The sequence below is a fragment of the Oncorhynchus mykiss genome, chromosome 6, assembly GCF_057628025.1.
Source record: "Oncorhynchus mykiss isolate SJ-2025 chromosome 6, ASM5762802v1, whole genome shotgun sequence".
In the NCBI taxonomy this organism is placed as follows: Eukaryota; Metazoa; Chordata; class Actinopteri; order Salmoniformes; family Salmonidae; genus Oncorhynchus; species Oncorhynchus mykiss.
Genome location: NC_143027.1, coordinates 43,482,799 through 43,496,189, shown reverse-complemented (window position 1 = coordinate 43,496,189; position 13,391 = coordinate 43,482,799). Strand labels below are relative to the sequence as shown.

The 13,391-nt window shown below is 44.8% G+C and overlaps 1 long non-coding RNA gene across 1 annotated transcript; it reads left to right on the top strand.

The window, feature by feature from the left end:
• The first annotated feature begins 365 nt into the window (after positions 1-365).
• Positions 366-726, top strand: LOC149982862 (uncharacterized). The gene is made up of 2 exons (XR_016496947.1): positions 366-467; positions 558-726. It is a non-coding gene; the product is annotated as an uncharacterized LOC149982862 (long non-coding RNA).
• The last annotated feature ends 12,665 nt before the right edge of the window (positions 727-13,391 follow it).

The window sequence follows — 13,391 nt, the reverse complement described above, 5'->3', positions numbered from 1 at the left end:
GCACCTGTAATCTGGTTCAGGTCAGGGCCTAAAATAGTGTATAAGAGATCATACAAAAGATTTTGCTGTGACTCTTATGATGTTAAAAATATTTGTTGGTCTGATGTGATTAATGAGGAGCATCCAGACGCAGCACTTGATGGATTTATTAAATTGCTTCTTCCAACTATTGATAACATGCACCCGTTAAGAAACTGACTGTTAGAACTGTTAAGGCTCCATGGATTGAAGTGTCACGAATCCCGTTTCCTGAGTCTGTTTTTTGCCTATGTTCTGTCCTGGAGAGTTTTTTCCGGCGTCCTGGAACGCACCCTGTCTGGTTGCCGGGCAATGTAGCCAGTTGGGGTTTCTGATTACCCGCACCTGTATCCCATCAGCTATCTGCACACCTGGTCCTGATCATCATCTCTCCTCTTCATAAGCCCGGACCTGACATCCATTCCCTGCCGGATCGTTAGCCATGAACAGTATGTTGTGCCAGAGTGTCAGCCTCAAGTTGGATAGAATTTGTTTTGTTGTTTGTTACGTATTGCTTGCCTTGTTTGTTCTGTCTTCAGTTACTCACCCGGATCATTTACCCCATTCCCGCCTGGTCGTCGGAGGATTCCGCTTCCCCATTGGATCCACCTATTTACTCCCATCAACTCACCACCGCTACCCGCTACGCCACTTGGATATATCTACCCATTCACATTCACTTGTAAATAAATACTCACCTTCTTCCTACTCTCCTTGTCCTGGTCTGCTTCTGGGTTCGATTTTGAAGAAACGTGACAGAACGATCCGGCCAAGAATGAACCCAGCGGACCTGGATTCCGTTTGCCATGCCATTACCCAGCAGGGGAAGACATTGGGACAACACAAGACGGCGCTACAGGAGATAGCGGTTGCTATCCAGAACTTATCTGCTAGCTTGACACAGATCCAGGATCAGCTCAGTTTGCTGGCGATTCATTCACCACCTGTTTCACCCATCTCACCTGCCGTGCCTGATGCGGTTTCCTTCCGTGAACCCAAGGTACCGACGCCTGATAAATATGAAGGGAATTTGGGAAGATGCCATTCGTTTCTTATGCAGTGTGGGTTAGTGTTTGATCTGCAGACCCATTCTTACGCCACTGACAAGGCTAGGATAGCCTTTGTTATTGAACTGCTGCGTGGAAGAGCTCTGGAATGGGCTTCAGCCGTTTGGGAACGACAGGGGACCTGCATGGCTTCATACCAGGAATTCACGGGAGATGAGAAGGCTTTTTGACCATCCAGTCCGAGGTAAGGACGCAGCTAAACGTTTGTTCACTCTTCGCCAAGGAGCTCGAGACATTGTCTGTGGAGAGTGGTTGGAATGAGGAGTCACTACAAGCGGCTTTTTACCAGGGGTTGTCGGAGCAACTCAAGGACGAGCTGATATCCTATCCAGAGCCTAGTGACCTAGACAGCTTGGTCACTTTATCTATTCGGGTAGATAATAGAGTCCGAGAGAGAAGGAGGGAGAAGCAGTGGGGCCCATCCAATCAATCAGCAACTCGGTTACCATTCGGTTCAGGAAGTGAACCAGAACGTATTGATCGTTATTCCCCACACGGGATTAGTGGAGGGGTCTTGCCACCAGAGCCTGAACCAATGCAAGTGGGGCGACACGGGCTAACTAAGGAGGAGCGCCAACGTAGACGTGAGACCAACAGCTGTCTCTACTGTGGTAGCTCAGGACATTACATCTCCGCTTGTCCACAGCGCTCGGTAAACTGCCCGGCTCGCTAGTTTTGGGAGGAATTTTAGCGAGCCAGATTCAACCTCTCAAGAATCCTGTCAGACCCCGTTTTCCTGCGACCCTTATGAATAAGGATCAGAGCTTAGAGATGAACGCTTTTATCGATTCAGGTGCCGATGGCAGCTTTATTGATGCTGACTTGGTGGAACAGCTGGGGCTTTCCAAGGAGCAATTGCCGGAAGCCATTGAAGCAACCACTCTGAACGGCAGTAGTCTGGCACGGATCACTATGAGGACTGAACCGGTTAAGATGTTGTTGTCGGGTAATCATTCAGAGTTTATCTCCTTCTTCATTCTGTCCTCGCCCCATGTTCCTCTGGTTCTTGGTTACCCCTGGCTGAAGGAACACAATCCCTCGTTTGATAGTTGGAGCATTGATTGTCATGCTAACTGTCTTAAGACTGCCTGTTCTCCTGCCATTTCCAGTCAGGTCAGTGACTCTGCTCCTCCTGATTTGTCCCTGGTTCCAGAAACATATCACGAGTTGGGTGAAGTATTCAGTAAACAGAAGGCTCAGTCCCTTCCTCCCCACCGACCTTATGACTGTGCGATTAATCTGTTTCCTGGAGCCGCCTTTCCCAAAGGACGGTTATACAGTATCTCTCGACCTGAACGTGAGGCCTTGGAGACCTACATCAAGGAGTCTCTAGCTGCAAGTCTCATTCGGCCCTCGTCATCACCTCTGGGAGCAGGATTTTTTTTTGTGAGCAAGAAGGATGGCACTCTTCGACCGTGTATTGATTATCGGGGTTTGAATGATATTACGGTCAAGAACAAGTATCCCCTGCCCTTGATGAGCTCGGCTTTCGATTCTTTACAGGGTGCTACGGTTTTTACGAAGCTTGATTTACGTAATGCTTATCATTTGGTTCGGATCAAAGAGGGGGACGAGTGGTTGACTGGGTTCAATACTCCGATGGGACATTTCGAGTACCAGGTGATGCCGTTTGGACTGACCAACGCTCCTGCTGTGTTCCAAAGTATGGTGAATGACGTTCTGAGAGATATGATTGGTATTTTTGTGTTCGTTTACCTGGATGATATCCTCATCTTCTCGAAGGAGCTTTCTCTAGCCACGTTCAACATGTCAAGCAGGTCCTGCAGCGGTTATTGGAGAACCGTCTGTTCGTGAAGGCTGAGTGCCCACACAACGTCCTTCCTCGGTTACATCATCTCCAGGGGAGAGATCAAGATGGACCAAGAGAAGGTTCGGACGGTTCGGGATTGCAGCTCCAGAGATTCCTGGGGTTTGCAAATTTTTATCGGAGGTTTATCCGTGATTACAGCCGGGTGGCCGCCCCTTTAACTGTACTGACGTCTTGCACCAGAAAGTTCTGTTGGTCTCCTGAGGCAGACCGAGCATTTCTAGATTTGAAGAGCCGATTCACCAACGCCCCGATTCTCTCTCAACCTGACACTTCCCGTCCGTTTGTTGTGGAGGTGGATGCGTCTGATGTGGGGGTGGGCGCCATCCTGTCCCAGCGTAGCTCCACTGACGGTAAACTCCATCCCTGCGCCTTCTACTCTTGTCGTCTTTCTCCAGCTGAAAGAAACTACGATGAGGGTAACCGGGAGCTTCTCGCTGTGAAGCTTGCCTTGGAGGAGTGGCGTCACTGGTTGGAGGGAGCGGAGCAACCGTTTGTGGTCTGGACTGACCACAAGAATCTGGCTTACGTGCAATCGGCTAAACGTCTCAACTCTCGTCAGGCCCGGTGGGCTTTGTTTTTTGGACGCTTCAATTTTTCCCTGACGTTCCGACCTGGGTCGAAGAACGGGAAGGCGGACGCCCTGTCCCGCATGTTCTCCAAGACGGAGGAGAGTGAGGCCAAGACTGAGACGATTCTTCCCCAGAACGTTGTCGTGGGAGCCGTTACATGGAGGATTGAGGAAGAGGTGATGGCGGCTCTTCGGACACAGCCCGGGCCCGGTAACGGTCCACCCGGTCGGTTGTTCGTGCCTGAGTCGGTTCGTTCTGCTGTCCTTCAGTGGTCCCACGCCAGCAAGATAGCTTGTCACCCTGGTGTTGCTCGGACTATGGCGCTACTGCGCAGACGATTTTGGTGGCCTGCCATGGGAGAAGATACCCGGAGGTTTGTTGCCGCTTGTCCTGTTTGTGAGCAGAATAAGAGTACCAATCGGGCCAGCTCTGGGCTTCTTCACCCCCTACCTATTCCCCGGCGACCATGGTCGCATCTGGCCCTGGATTTTGTCACGGGGTTGCCCTCTTCTGTTGGTAACACGGTTATTCTGACCATTGTGGATAGATTCAGCAAGTTTGCCCACTTTGTTCCCCTCTCCAAGCTGCCTTCTGCCACTGAGACGTCCGAGATCCTGGTTAGGGAGGTGTTCAGGGTCCACAGGTTGCCCTGTGACATTGTTTCTGACCGTGGTCCTCAGTTTACCTCTGCTGTCTGGAAATTCTTCTGTTTGGCCATTGGAGCTACAGTCAGTCTCACATCTGGATTTCACCCCCAATCTAATGGTCAGGCGGAGAGAGCCAACCAGAAGATGGAGTCCACGCTGCGTTGTCTTGTCTCCTCTGATCCCACCTCTTGGTCATCTCAATTACCCTGGGTCGAGTATGCCCATAATACCCTTCCTTCATCTGCCACTGGGATGTCCCCCTTCCAATGCCTGTACGGATACCAACCTCCCTTGTTTCCTTCTCAGGAGAGGGATCTTTCGGTCCCTTCTGTCCAGGCCCACATTCGTCGTTGCCACCGGACCTGGCATCGGGACAGGAAGGTCCTCCTTAGAGTTTCTGACCGGTATCAGATCCAGGCAAATCGTCGCCGTATTCCTGCTCCCGCTTATACCATCGGCGATAAGGTGTGGTTGGCTACACGGGATCTTCCTCTACGGACTGAGTCGAGGAAACTGTCACCAAAGTTCATTGGTCCGTTCGTGGTGGAGAGAATCATTAACCCTGCTGTGGTCCGACTAAAATTGCCGGCAACGCTTCGAGTACACCCCACCTTTCATGTCTCCTGCCTCAAGCCGGTTCACCTCAGTCCTCTGTCACCCCCTCCTCGTCCTCCTCCTCCTCGGATGATCGGAGGTGGTCCTGTCTACACGGTGCGCCGCATCATGGACTCCAGACGGCGGGGTCGAGGGTTCCAGTATTTAGTGGATTGGGAAGGATATGGTCCTGAGGAGAGGAGTTGGATTCCTCGGCGTCAGATCCTTGACGATGACCTGCTTCGTGACTTTTACCGCCTCCACCCTGGCGCTCCGGGTAGTCCGCCTGGTGGCGTTCATCGGAGGGGGGGTACTGTCACGAATCCCGTTTCCTGAGTCTGTTTTTTGCCTATGTTCTGTCCTGGAGAGTTTTTACCGGCGTCCTGGAACGCACCCTGTCTGGTTGCCGGGCAATGTAGCCAGTTGGGGTTTCTGATTACCCGCACCTGTATCCCATCAGCTATCTGCACACCTGGTCCTGATCATCATCTCTCCTCTTCATAAGCCCGGACCATGACATCCATTCCCTGCCGGATCGTTAGCCATGAACAGTATGTTGTGCCAGAGTATCAGCCTCAAGTTGGATAGAATTTGTTTTGTTGTTTGTTACGTATTGCTTGCCTTGTTTGTTCTGTCTTCAGTTACTCACCCGGATCATTTGCCCCATTCCCGCCTGGTCGGAGGAGGATTCCGCTTCCCCATTGGATCCACCTATTTACTCCCATCAACTCACCCCCGCTACGCCACTTGGATATATCTACCCATTCACATTCACTTGTAAATAAATACTCACCTTCTTCCTACTCTCCTTGTCCTGGTCTGCTTCTGGGTTCGATTTTGAAGAAACGTGACATGAAGAGTAATTTAAAAACTGTATGGTTGAAAGAGATGGGGCAAAAGGAGTGGCTAATAAGTCTGGCTGCACATCTGACTGGCTAACTTACTGCAAACTGAGAAATCATGTGACTAAACTCAACAAAAATAAGAAGAAACTGTATTATGAAGCCAAGATCAATGATATAAAGAATGATGGAAAAAATAAACTTTGAAGTACTTTAAATGAAATTATGGGCAGAAAGAACATCAGATGGCTTATTCATCATAAAACCATTTGATGTCGCCAATTATTTTAATGCATACTTCATTGGAAAAGTGGGCAAACTTTGTCAGGAAATGCCAACAAGGCATTGTAAGTTAGAATTTTAGTGTGGGAGAGGTGGTAAAATGATTGTTGTTGATCAATAATGACAAACTTCCTGGCATTGACAATTTAGATGGAAAGCTATTAAAGATGGTAGATGACTCTATAGCCACTCCTATCTGTCATATCTTTAATATGAGCCTAGAGGAAAGTCTTTGTCCTCATGCCTGGAGGGAAGCCAAAGTCATTCCGCAACCCAAGAGTAGTAAAGTGGCCTTTACTGGTTCTAACAGCAGACATATCCGCCTGCTGCCAGCTCTTAGCAAACTGTTGGAAAAAAATAGGGTTTGACCAAAGACAATGCTATTTCTGTGTAAACAAATTCACATCAGCCTTTGAGCATGCTTACATAGAAGGGCACTCAACATGTACTGCATGACACAAATGATTGGTTGAAAGAAATTGATAATAAGAAGATTGTGGGAGCTGTATTATTAGATGTCAGTGCAGCTGTTGATATTAATGACCATAACCTGTTGTTGAAAAAACTTGTTATAGCTTTTCAACCTCTGCTATATCGTGGATTCAGAGCTGTTTATCTAATATAACTCAGAGGGTTTTCTTTAATGGAAGCTTCTATAATGTCAAACATGTAAAGTGTGGTGTACCACAGGGCAGCTGTCTAGGCCTACTCTTATCTATTTTTACCAATGACCTGCCGCTGGCATTAAACAAAGCATGTATGTCCATGTATGCTGATGTTTCAACCATATACGCATCCGCAACCACAGTTAATGAAGTCACTGAAACCCTTAACAAAGAATTGCAGTCTGTTTTGGAATGGGTGGACAAAATACAAACCTGGTTTTAAAAAACAAATAAAGCAACACCTCCAAGCACGACTCCTCTCCCCCATGTGACCTACTTGTTGTGTGTATGTACTGACATGTATGTGTAACTGATAGATGCACACACATACACACTGCATATGTGTCGGACCCCAGTAACACTAGCTGTCGCCATGGGTGTCAGCTAATGGCGATCCTAAGAAATCAAATCAAATATATTTACAATTCAAAGTTCAATACAGGATTGTAACATTAGCGAGCTAATTTACACAGCTAGTCCAACTAAGCTAGCAAGCTAGCTAATGTTAGGTTACCTCTAATTGAGAATCTTTCATTTAGTTGTGAAGGGAAACAGTTTATGGTATTGCATCACTTCTCAGCTGTCGTTGAAATGGATTCCCCATCAGTTCAGCCTGAAAATCTCTCTTATAACCTTATTCACCGCATCATTCTTGATATCCGAAATCCACTAGTAGAATTTAGGTAAATCTCTGGTAGGTAGAACGGTGAAACACATTTTCACGCTTGCTTGTAATTAGCACTGCCAGGCACAGAACAGCACACGGGCATGATGACAAACATTATTGAAAAGCAAACATTTAAAAAAAAATCTAATCTTGCCTGTAGAAGTTCTGATATTACTGTGTGCTGGTCAAAAGTAAACAACTCCATTACTCAAGTTTGTGGACATGCCCTCTCTACCTAGCGGGCGGTATCCGCGTTCACTATGAGCAGACAAATACACAGGGAGTCAAACCTTCTTAATTGTACCAGTGAAAGGAAAATGTGCAAGTTTTAACTATTGGTTTGGATAGTTGTGATGTTAGTAATAAAAAGTTGTTAATATAGTAATGACTACATGCTGTGGCAGAGCCAGGGTGAAATTCCCCTTTAATGGACACACCCACAAACTGATATGTGGCATACGATGTGGTGCTGACTGTGGTGCAGCAGCTCTAGATTACAATGCCAGACCTCAAAGGAGCACGAAATACTTGAAATCAAATGGCAAAATGCATTCAAAAGCTACTGGCAAAGAGATGACATGGTCCCGACCAATGATGTACGTAAACCAGTGTTTACCTCAAACTCGGTCCTCAGGGCCCCAAGGGGTGCACATTTAGTTTTTTTCTCTAACACTACACAGCTGATTCAAATGGTCAAAGCTTGATGATTACTTGACTATTTGAATCAGCTGTGTAGTGCTAGGGCAAAAACCAAAACATGCACCCCTTGGGTTCCCGAGGACCGAGTTTGTGAAACCCTGACATAAACCCTTGATTGCTGATGCAATGTATTGGCCACTGGTCAGCCATATTGGCACTCCCCAGAAGTGTTAAATGTTAAATGTCTCAAAGCTAAAATTACAGGTATTTAAGTATTTTCTGTTGTTGTAGTGTGGAATGTAACACAAGAAAGGATTTTATATTTTTTGTAGTTTTGCATTTGGTTCACATAATATAATTTAAAAGTATATAATTGAAGTTGTCTGTAATAGAATAAACAAATGTGACAAAAACAAATGAAGACATTCATAATGCAATAATATAGCTTCTGAAATACTTTTCAGAATGGTGGTGGAGTGCCACGAAGGAGGCGCGGGAGGCTTCAAAACAGTACCCCAGTCAGACATCTAGTGTATATATGAATCAATAGTCCCAACCCATGTTTTTACTAGCCTCGTGCCTGTGGGCCGTCGTTATTGTTGAGCCCTGGCTTGGATATATTTATTTATAAACTCTAAATAACTACGCATGGCTGGATAATGTGTCCCTAGCTAGCTAAACATGGCTGACTGAGCTGAGGTAGCTAGCTAGATAGCTAGCCATAGTGATTCAAAAGACACAGTTAACTAGCTAGCTAGCTAGTGCTATTAAAAACATATATTTATGGAAACTGTTTCTAATACCGAATCAAAATGTAGTAATCTTAATGTACTCACCCAATGCTGAAATGATTGCTTAGACCACTGAATCGGACCAGAGAACTTGAAAAACAAAGATAAGCTCAAATTTGAAGCCCATACACGGGTAGTTTATAGCATTCACTCGCAAGACATTCAGAGATTTCACTACGGTTGAGCCAACATGTATTGTTTGATTCACTGGGCAAAAATACTCATCGAGTCAACTCCTCAAAAATGTCTGACTAGGTGACTCAATGGGGCAGCAGGTAGCCTAGCAAGATCAAATCCACAAGCTGACAAGATAAAATTATGTTGTTCTTCCCCTGAACAAGGCAATTAACGCACTGTTCCTAGGCCATCATTGAAAATAAGAATTTGTTCTTAACTGACTTGCCTAGTAAAATAAATGAAAACATGAAGAACCGTGTAAAAAAAATGTCAGTTGAATTCACAATTTGTCTGTTGAATTGACTTTGGAAAATGAGCTGAAACAACTAAAAGGTAAGGTTAATTTTTACAGTGTACAGACTCATGTCATCCTAGGGGCTGTATGGGAAATTGATGTGCTTCATTTCATCAGCTATAATATCTGCTGGGGTAACGGTCCAGGCCCCCTAGAGGGCATGTGGTGCTGTATTAAAACTGTCCATCCTCCTCTGGCCACACAGAGACACACGCAAGCATGCACAGATACACAAAGACGAGACACACACATGCAGTGCCTTCAGAAAGTTTTCAAACACCTTGAATTGTTGTGTTACAAATTGGATTTAAAATGTATAAAATATTTTTTTCACCCATCTACACACAATAGCTAGCCTCATAATGTTTTTAGAAATGTTTGGACATTTATTGAAAATGAAATACAGAAATATCTCATTTACATAAATATTCACACTTCTGAGTAAATACTTTGTAGAATGACCATTGGAAGTGATTACAGCTGTGAGTCTTTCTGGGTAATTAAGGGCTTTGCACACTGTCACATTTACTCCCGCTCCACCTCTCCAGCGCTCAATGTTGCCAGTTGCCTCATCATTATGCACTAACTGTTTCAAAGTCACCATTGGCCTCGTGGTGAAATCCCTCAGCGGTTTCCTTCCTCTCCGGCAACTGAGTTAGGAAGGACGCCTGTAACTTTATGGTGACTGGGTGTATTGATACACCATCCAAAGTGTAATTAATAACTTCACCATGCTCAAAGGGATATTCAACATGTGCTTTTTTATTTTTAGCTATCTACCAATAGGTGCCCTTTTTTTTGAGTCATTGGAAAAACTCTCTGGTCTTTGTGGTTGAATCTGTGTTTGAAACGATCTGTTCGACTGAGGGACCTTACAATTATCTGTATGTGTGAGGTACAGAGATGAGGTAGTCGTTCACAAATCATGTTAAGCACCATTATTGCACACAGAGTGAGTCCATGCAACTTATGTGACTTGTTAAGCAAATCTTTACTACTGAACTTATTTAGGTTTGCTATAGCAAGCTGAAGGCTTATTGAAAGCCTTCCGATAGTATTAAAACTGCCCATTTTCGACCTCTGTCATGGCTGGTGTCCTGGCCTCCCAGTGCACCATTGACCCCCCCGGAGGTGGTAGCAAAGGGAACAACAGGTTTATACAGTATAGCAAGCAGTATTTGTGTGTGTGTGTGTGTGTTTGTTTAGACTGTGGGTTCATACAGTGTAGCAGACAGCAACGACTCTTTTAGCCTGCTATGTTGGAGATGAAAAATACAGCAACAGTGGCCTGTAGGCCTGACACGGGCGGGCGGCACCAGCCTGCAGTTAAAATCACCCCAAACTCAAACAGTAGCTAACCAACAACAGACCGGGTGGCAGGTAGATGGCAATAAAGTAAAGCCTAAAAACACGTCAACGTAACTTAGGGGGAGTTGGGTTTGATGGCTTTGAGAAGGAGTGATACTGATACAGTAAAACTTCCCCAACTCTGAGTGAACTCTGGACTTAATTGAAGTCTTCATAATAGTCTGAAGAACACACAAAGACAGATGTTTTTTTCTGATTTTGACATGTTATCTGTTGGTAGATGAAAAACAAACCAATCTTGATCTGAGTGAGTCAGACCAGACACCCCAGACACAAGCAACATATTTGTTTATTATATGTGGATGATACCTCTGATGCACATATTCATTCAACCCTACACACGAAACATAAAGAGGCAATATTAGCATGCACATTATTAGCACATGTAGATACCCTGAAGTAGATATGATGGCAAAAGTACATGTCTCACAAAGTGAAATATTTGGGTGGTTGTGAGATTGTATTCAGTCCTCAACAGTGGTGTGCTCCAGAGTTTTTTTTTACCCATTCAATTATTATTGTGTATCTGGAGGGAAGAGAGGAGGAGAGGAGGGAAGAGACACAGGGCCTTCAGAAGGGAAGGATGATGGTGGAAACATAACAAATACAAAGGAAAATAAAAAGGATACAGTAACTACAACATATCTTAGACGAATAGGAATCTGCTTTATGCCTTTTATGTTTTATCATTCTGACATAAGTCAATCAATTATCACGGAAACAACTTCGCTACAGTAAATGCATTGTTTACAGCTTACATACAGTACCATGCAGCATTTCATACTATCAACCCCCCCTAGTACTGTATGGATTCTATAGTAAAGAGCCCATTGTTTGCCGTTGGGATTGTTGTTGTGATCTTGAATTAAAGCTATGTTGTATTTTTTTTTTCTTTAGTTTTTTAAATACATTTTCCCTGAGAATAATGGATGACATCAGATGCTCATCTATAACTCTTTGCGCTGACCTAAAAATGTCATCCTACCCTTCCTCCCTTCCTTCCTCCCTGTACTGTAGCATCAGTGCTCCCTCAGTACCAGTCTCTGGTCTCATCTCTCCCCCACTCTATAACTGTATAACTGCCTTAATTTTGCTGGACCCCAGGAAGACTAGCTGCTGCCTTGATACCAGCTAATGGGGATCCATAATAAATACAAATACGAATACACTGCTGAAGTGGTGCCTTGTATTGACCAACATTTCTACGCCTGCCTTCCCAACAACACTTTCAACTTGTAGTGGGATTGGAGGCCTGCATGCTAACAGTTTGGTTTTACTGGCATACAGCATTATGTGATCATTGTTTTACAAAAATTATGTGACACTGCTTGCTAAGTGCACGTTTGTTGTTGTGTGAATGTACAGTAGAGCCACAGTAAATGCATTCCCTATAGAGTGATGCACTCGGTGATGCACCCAGGAATCAGGGAAAACTAGACAGAGAGAAAAGGTTACATAAAGGGTTCTTCGGCTGTCCCCATAGGAGAACCCTTTTAGTTCCAGGTTGAACCATTTTGGTTTCCATGTAGAACCCTCTGTGGACAATCAAATAACCATTTTATGTTCTAGAGAGCACTTTTTTTTCTAAGAGTGTACTGTCATCATGATCCCATATGTCATTGCCTTGTGATTCACAACATGGTGTTGTGTTGTCAAGCTAGCCATGGTTCAAATCACCCCTTTTAAACGCTTACATTAAAACCAATACCATCAGATAACGATTCCACCCCACCATGGCTCACTCACTCACCCCTCACTAACGACATCTTATTTTGTTAGTGTGCTCTGCTAGCTTCATGTCCTCTTTTAAAGGAAAACTTCACCCAAAAACTATCTTTGTTATTTGTTTCATTAGTTTATTGCTTACATAGTCCCAAAATGTTTTGCATGTCAGCAATCAAGTTTTCAAGATATATACAAGCAACTTTCAAAATACAGAAATACAGCTGGTATTATGATTTATTTAGCATCATATGATGCAAGATGCATCATACCGGCTGTATTTCTGTATTTTTAAAGTTATATACTGTATCTTGAAAACTTGATTGCTGACATGCAAAACATTTTGGGACTATATCAACAATGGATTAATGAAACATTTTTTTTTTTTTGGGGGGGGGGGGAGTTTTCATTTCAAGTCACTGGCAACTGTTTGGAGTAATTTCAACTGCAGCACACGCAGCTCTGGGCTCTGTCAGTATCAGAGGGGAAAGAGTGAGTGTTACGTTCCCCAGTTTGTGTTGTAGTTTGTGTATTTGCATGTGTTTTATTTCAGGAAATGGCTTCCTGAAATCCTCAAGCAGCTGATTGGTCGACTCCAGGGCTAATTGGAGAGCTGACCCCGCCCCCTCGTCAAGACACAGCTGTCCCCAGTTGTCATTCTTACTCGCACCTACAGTCCATACCTTTTTCACTTCACAGAGAGTTTAGTTGTAGCAGGGTGTTGCGTTCCCTCTTCATAGAGGCGTGCGTAACATAATGGGGGCTCATCCGGGATCTTTCCATTAAACCCACCGGACCCTGCTGCTCTGAGCTCTCTGTGGTTAGTGATTGAGGTGTGATGGTAGGTTGTGAGTTTGGATGACTTGTTTAGTTAGTGTGTTCAGTAGACTGCATTGTATAAGATGGCTGCCTCAGCCATCTCCAAGTTTTTTGAAGCGCCCTCTATTGATTGTTTGGTGAGGTTTCGTAAAGTAGACCTTATAGCTATAGCTGACCATTATGGATTTGTTTACCCTGAGAAAGCCCTAAAGGCTGAGCTTTTGTTGCTAGTCAGGGAGGGTTTAGTGAGAGAACGGATTCTCTCATTGCAAGGAGAGGAGACGGGTAGACCTTCTGATGCCAAGTCGGAGGACTCGTACCCCTTTTACATTGCCCCGATTCGATCCTTTATCTTCTGCTTCGGGTCGTTCAGATGGAACTGCTAGGCTGAAGGTGAG